The sequence below is a fragment of the Dendropsophus ebraccatus genome, chromosome 15 (genome assembly GCF_027789765.1).
Source record: "Dendropsophus ebraccatus isolate aDenEbr1 chromosome 15, aDenEbr1.pat, whole genome shotgun sequence".
NCBI classification, from domain to species: domain Eukaryota; kingdom Metazoa; phylum Chordata; class Amphibia; order Anura; family Hylidae; genus Dendropsophus; species Dendropsophus ebraccatus.
In genome coordinates this window covers 67,015,245-67,021,689 of record NC_091468.1, presented here as the reverse complement: position 1 = coordinate 67,021,689, position 6,445 = coordinate 67,015,245, and positions in this window count along the sequence as shown.

Sequence of the window (6,445 nt, the reverse complement as noted above, 5' to 3'; positions counted from 1 at the left end):
AATTATGAAAAATTAAAGGCTAGCTTATTATTTTAGTGTAAAAAATATAATTTTTCATTTTCATAATACATTGTTCTGAAAATCAGTGAAACACTAGTGGGGTCCAAATGCTCAACGTACCCCTTGTTACATTCCTTGAGGGGTGTGGTTTCCTAAATGGTGTCCCTTTACTGATCTTTTTTTTAATTTTTTGGCACCCCAGAGCCTTTGGAAAAATGGGCAAATGTAATGGAGGCTGCAAAATTCACTAGGAGCTCCTTTATATCTGATGTTTGTGGTTCAAATAGCGCAAAATGGCCACATATGAGATACTTCTATAAACTGCAGAAACAGAGCAATAAATATTATGGAGATAGGTTTTCTATTATGAGAAATATTGGATTACAATATAATTTGTGCACAGAAAATTTTAATTTTCAGTTTTCTTACACACTTCGCTTTTATTTTAACCTAAAGGGTTAAAAAAAACTTTATGGAAATGATCTTGAACTTGGGTTGTTTCTGAAATGGAGTGTTTTGGGGGGCTTTCTAACATACAGTCCCCTCAAATTCACTTCAAACCTGAACTGGCCCCCCCCAAAAAAAAATTGATTTTAAAGGTGAACTCTAGGTAGAGGTTAAAAAAATGAAACTTCTGCAGAAGCATATATCATTACTTACATATCTATCCCAGTTTTGAAACTACCAAAAATCCATTTGTTTGGGAGGTTTTTGCTCTGTATTTTGTTTCTGTCCTTCCTGGTTGACCAGTTCCCAGAATGCAATGCTTTCCCACAGCTGATCATCACAGTCTTCCACCCATCACAATCAGTAAAATTAGTTGTGCACCTGTTTCTCGCTGGTCTGAGATGGTGAATCACTCAGGGGATTGGGGGAGCCAGCCGCGCCTGCCCCCTGTCTGCATCATCAGCCTGTGCTCAGCAAACACACACAATGTGAGACAGAGGCATGGAAGATTTGTCTCCTAAGGGGGGAGAGCAGAGGGAGCAGGAGACAATGTGGGTTGGCACAGAGGCCATTTTTCTTCACTTCCTGGATTTCTATCAGCTATCGGTGTGGCAGAACCGCACAGATACAGTAATACATTGTATAGACACATCTATATAACTTTTAATGTATTATTTACAGAAAACAAGTTTTTTTATCCGGAGTTCCCCTTTAAAATTTTTACAAAAATGTGGAAAATTGGCTGCTAAACATTTAAACTTTCTATTGTCTTTAAAAGTTGAAAGCAAGTGTAATAAATGCTGCCAACATAAAGTAGACATATTGCTAATGTTATTTAGTATCTAATTTATGTGGCAAAATTATTTTCCTTACGGGCTGAAAATGTCAAAGTTAGAAAAATGCATTTTTTCACATTATTTTGTGATTTTTCATAAAGATTCAAAACAAGTATCCACTCAAATTTACCAGTAATATAACGTATAATATGTCACGATACGTCAGAATCAGCCGGATAGGTAAAAGCATCCAGAAGTTATTAATGAATAAAGTGACACAGGTCATATTCATAAACTTTATACTGCTCCGCTGGGTAATTTCAGGCTTTGTCATGAAGGGGTTAAATTGCATTGTATTAAATGGTAAGATGGCTTTCAGTTCCCGTTCTTAATTAGAAGACGTCTTCTGGGCATTTGCTGTACATAAAATATGGACGGAAAACAGCTGGAGGAAACAGAGGATGTGGACAGCTGAAATTGCCAGAAAAATATCTGAAAGTTTGACGATCACTCAAAATACTGCGAGCTCAAAGCCAAGAGACCAAAGTGTGATTATCAGGATTTTACAACAAAATCGTGTAACTACTGCCACCTTCTTGTGCTTTGGTGATGTTACAATGTGTATACCATGTAAGCAACAAATATATATATATATATATATATTTTTTTTTTTTTTACAACTTTATACGTTTTTCAAAGTCCACAGAAAGGTTGTTAATGCATTGATGTAAACTCGACAATATTCTGGATCAATTACAAAACTACCCGAATTCCAATAAAATGACATCAGGTAATATTACATTAACTTTTTGTTAAAAAAATAATAATAATGTCTACAGGCGCCATGACCTGGTGCACAGAGCAGGGGGAGGGTTGTTACACAGAAGATAGGGCAGCATTTAAAGGGGGTTTCCAGGAAAAATTATCAGGTAAGTGCTGCCATCTGCCACCCTGGCCAATCAGGGTGAAAAAGAATAGACCACTTCCTGCAGGACATACAGCAGCTGATAAGTACTGGAAGACAGGAGATTTTTAAATAGAAGTAAATTACAAATCTATATAACTTTCTGAAACCAGTTAATCTGAAAAAAAAAAGATTTTCACCGGAGTACCCCTTTAGTAGAGGCTGAGCTGCAGTAACACAGCCTGGCCACTACACAAAGCACGGCACTGTTTGCTTCTTGTTCTGTTTTACTGTAAATGGTGGTGGCTCTCATCAACAGCTGGGTGGCAGGGTGGCGATATACATGTCATGCATTGAAATAAACTACTGAGTGTTCACGGACTGGTGAGTGCCTCATCCTTTTATCTGTTGCAAGATTCTTGTTTTGCTGCATATTTTATGCAAAAGATAAGTCTGCCATTTTGTGTCACAAAAAATAAGGGCTCATGTGGGTCTGTAGGTAAAAAAAAAAGAAATGCAAGCGCTATGGCCTTTTAAGCACGGGGAGGAAAAAAACTAAAGTGCAAAAACTTAAATTGGCTTGGTCATCAAAGGGTTAATTTGCTGAGAGATTCCCATAAGGCTTTGTTCACATACATAAGAGAAACAGATCACTGATCTCAGGGAGACCATCCAAACGATAACACTGCCGGCTGCTGCTTAAATCGCTCAATGCAGTGACATCCTAGGTGCATTGCCCCCTGGGAAACATGCAAAAGAAGAGCCCGTGGAGCCTCATGGAAGAGTCTCAAAACACAGGACTAGCCAGATATCCCTCCGGGAAGGACCCAGCCAAGGGGCGACTCCTGTAAGGAGACCACCAAAACCACCATATTAAGTGGCCCTATAAGTCAATGTAATGACAAGGGGTAAACCAAGGCTAGGTAACCATCCACAGACATGCATATTTATGTTTCCCAGGGAACAATGCACCTAGGATTTCTCTGCATTGAGCTCTTTAATCGGCAGCCGGCAGTGTTATCGTTTGGCTGGTCTCCCCGAGATCACTGATCTGTTTCCTATGTGGCTCTACTAGGCATTGCTCCCACCAAGCCAGAATCCTGCTCCACACTGATGAGGGTCAACACCGCTATACCAGACCTGACCAATACCGCCATACTGTGACTGGATAACACTGCCATATCAGACCTGACCAATACCACCATACTGTGACTGGATAACACTGCCATACCAGACCTGACCAATACCACCACACTGTGACTGGATAACACCGCTATACCAGATCTGACCAATACCGCCAACACTGTGACTAGATAACACTGTCATACCAGACCAGACCAATACCACCATACTGTGACTGGATAACACTGTCATAACACACCTGACCAATACCGCCATACTGTGACAGGATAACACTGCCATATCAGACCTGACCAATACCACCATACTGTGACTGGATAACACCGCTATACCAGACCTGACCAATACCGCCAACACTGTGACTAGATAACACTGTCATACCAGACCAGACCAATACCACCATACTGTGACTGGATAACACTGTCATAACACACCTGACCAATACCGCCATACTGTGACTGGATAACACTGCCATACCAGACCTTACCAATACCGCCATACTGTGACTGGATAACACTGTCATACCAGACCTGACCAATACCGCCATACTGTGACTGGATAACACTGCCATACTAGACCTTACCAATACCGCCATACTGTGACTGGATAACACTGTCATACCAGATCTGACCAATACCGCCATACTGTGACTGGATAACACTGTCATACCAGACCTGACCAATGTCGCCATACTGTGACTGGATAACACCGCTATACCAGACCTGACCAATACCACCACACTGTGACTGGATAACACTGTCATAACACACCTGACCAATACCGCCATACTGTGACTGAATAACACTGCCATACCAGACCTGACCAATACCGCCATACTGTGACTGGATAACACCGGCATACCATACCTGTCCAATACCGTCATACCCCCCCCCCCCACCACCACCACCTCGAAAAAGATACCAGATTTACTGGCAAGTCTGAACAGGAGGTGGGAGACAAAAAATAAAGAAAAAAAGGTGTTGTTTTTAGTGGACGCTAGTGGACTGCAAATAATGGCCGTCTTTTGTTAAGTGATGGCCAGCCACTAACAACTGTTGTCATGAGAGTGTGTGAACATGGGCTTAAAGTGTACCTATTGTATCTTTTTGCCAACGTAGCAGGATACATTGTCCTCTTCTGAATAGACTGAACTACCGGAAACGTCATAGACTACATTGTATGTAATTACAGTCTGGATATTAATGGTGACCACTGAGCTCCCAATGTGACTGCAGAATGACTTACACTGATATCTCTAGAAATAGGCAAATATTTGTTCCTATGTATACATGTATAGTATATGCCAGTCTATATATCAGACATAACTATAACAATGGGGGGAGGGGCTTCATTTATATTGTATGACAACATCCTCATCATATGAGACAACTAGAACACATGAAGTCTCACTATGATGGTCTCCATCCTCATTGTTATACAGATATATTCATGATTAGGACCCATTTGGGAAGGATCCAGTATATGGATATTTGAGGAGATGCACAATGTATGGAGTGAATAATACCACATGGCACATTGAGGAGATCATCAAACACCGTCTAGAAGAAAAACAGAAGAGCAGAATAATAAATGACAGCAGATAATACTAGTCAGAAATAATATCAATGCTACAAACTCGGAGCCTGTGGATTATCTATATCCTATACAAATAAGAAACACGTTTTAGTGATGGATATATAGGTCCTATGTATGAATACAGACTTTGACCTTACTGTATGTGGTATAAATACTGGATGTTATTTTTAAATTGTCACTGTTGTTTACATTTTTTTTGCAGAAATCAATAGTACAGGCGATTTTAAGAAATGTTGTAATTAGGTTTATTAGCCGAAAAATGCATTTTTATCATGAGAAAGCAGTTTGAAGCTCTCCCCCCTGTCTTCATGATTTTTTATGGAGAGGGGAGTGGTGGAGGGAGATGAGGCACCAAAACAGGACAATAAAGGGTTAACTTACAGCTACATCACCAGGCTATCTCCTCTGAAAGTCAGCACTGACCTCTCTGACCTCTGAATACCGGCTTTCATGCAGCTCCCGCTGTGTAATCCTCTATTCTCTGCTCCCTGCTGGCGACTAATCTCCCTCCTCCCCCCTCCCCTCTCCATAGGTTACACAGGGCCCAACTGATGTTAAAGAGTTGAGATTTCCTGATAACAAGCAGTGGATGAGAGAGATGAGGGAGGGGGGGAATCTGGGGAAAGACGTTTTGAATGCAGATAATTAAATATTTGCCTAATAAACCCAATTTCCGCATAAAAAATTAAACGACAGTGACACTTTAAATAAAGGATGTTATTTGCACAATGACTGTTATGAAAGACTGTTATGTCATTTTTACATAGTGTGGACCTAGCCATATGATACTATTCACTTTCTGTCAGTTTAATTGCCATTCTCTAATTTTCCTGAGCTCAGATATTTAAAAGGGTTGTTCACCCAAATTTTTATTTCTTTCCAATCAACTGGTGCAATAAAGTGCCAAGAGATTTGTAATTTACTTCTATTAAAAAATCTCAAGTCTTCCAGTAATTATCAGCTGCTGTATGTCCTGCAGGAAGTGGTGTATTCTCTCCAGTCTGACACAGTGCTCTCTGCTGCCATCTCTGTCCATGTCAGGAACTGTCCAGAGCAGTAGAAAATCCCCATAGAAAACCTCTCCTGCTTTCCAGACTAGAAACAATACACCACTTCCTGCAGGGCATACAGCAGCTGTTAAGTATTGGAAGAATGGAGATGTTTTAATAGAAGTAAATTACAAGTCTCTAGCACCAGTTTTTTTTTTTTGTGAACTATTCCTTTAATGTTCATTGCCCCATGCCCATGGTCAAGTCCTCACCAGATCATCAAGTCACAATCTGTCGCTGCATGGAAGCTAAAGATAAGTGAATTTACAGTAATAACAAAGCAAAGCGCTTTGTTACACTCGGCCATCGGCTTTTAGGCTGCTTTGGAACTCCGCTCCGGGTGCCTGGAAAAGCTGGATGCAGGCTTGGTTGGGAGACGTTTCCCAGGACTGCATCCAGCTTTTCCAGGTACCCGGAGCAAAATTGTAAAGCAGCAGCCTGAAAGCCGATGGCCGAGTGTAAAGAAGCACTCCACTGTATTACTACTGTAGATCCGCTTATCTCTAATTGGAAGCCAAGGTTTCCAGTTTTTT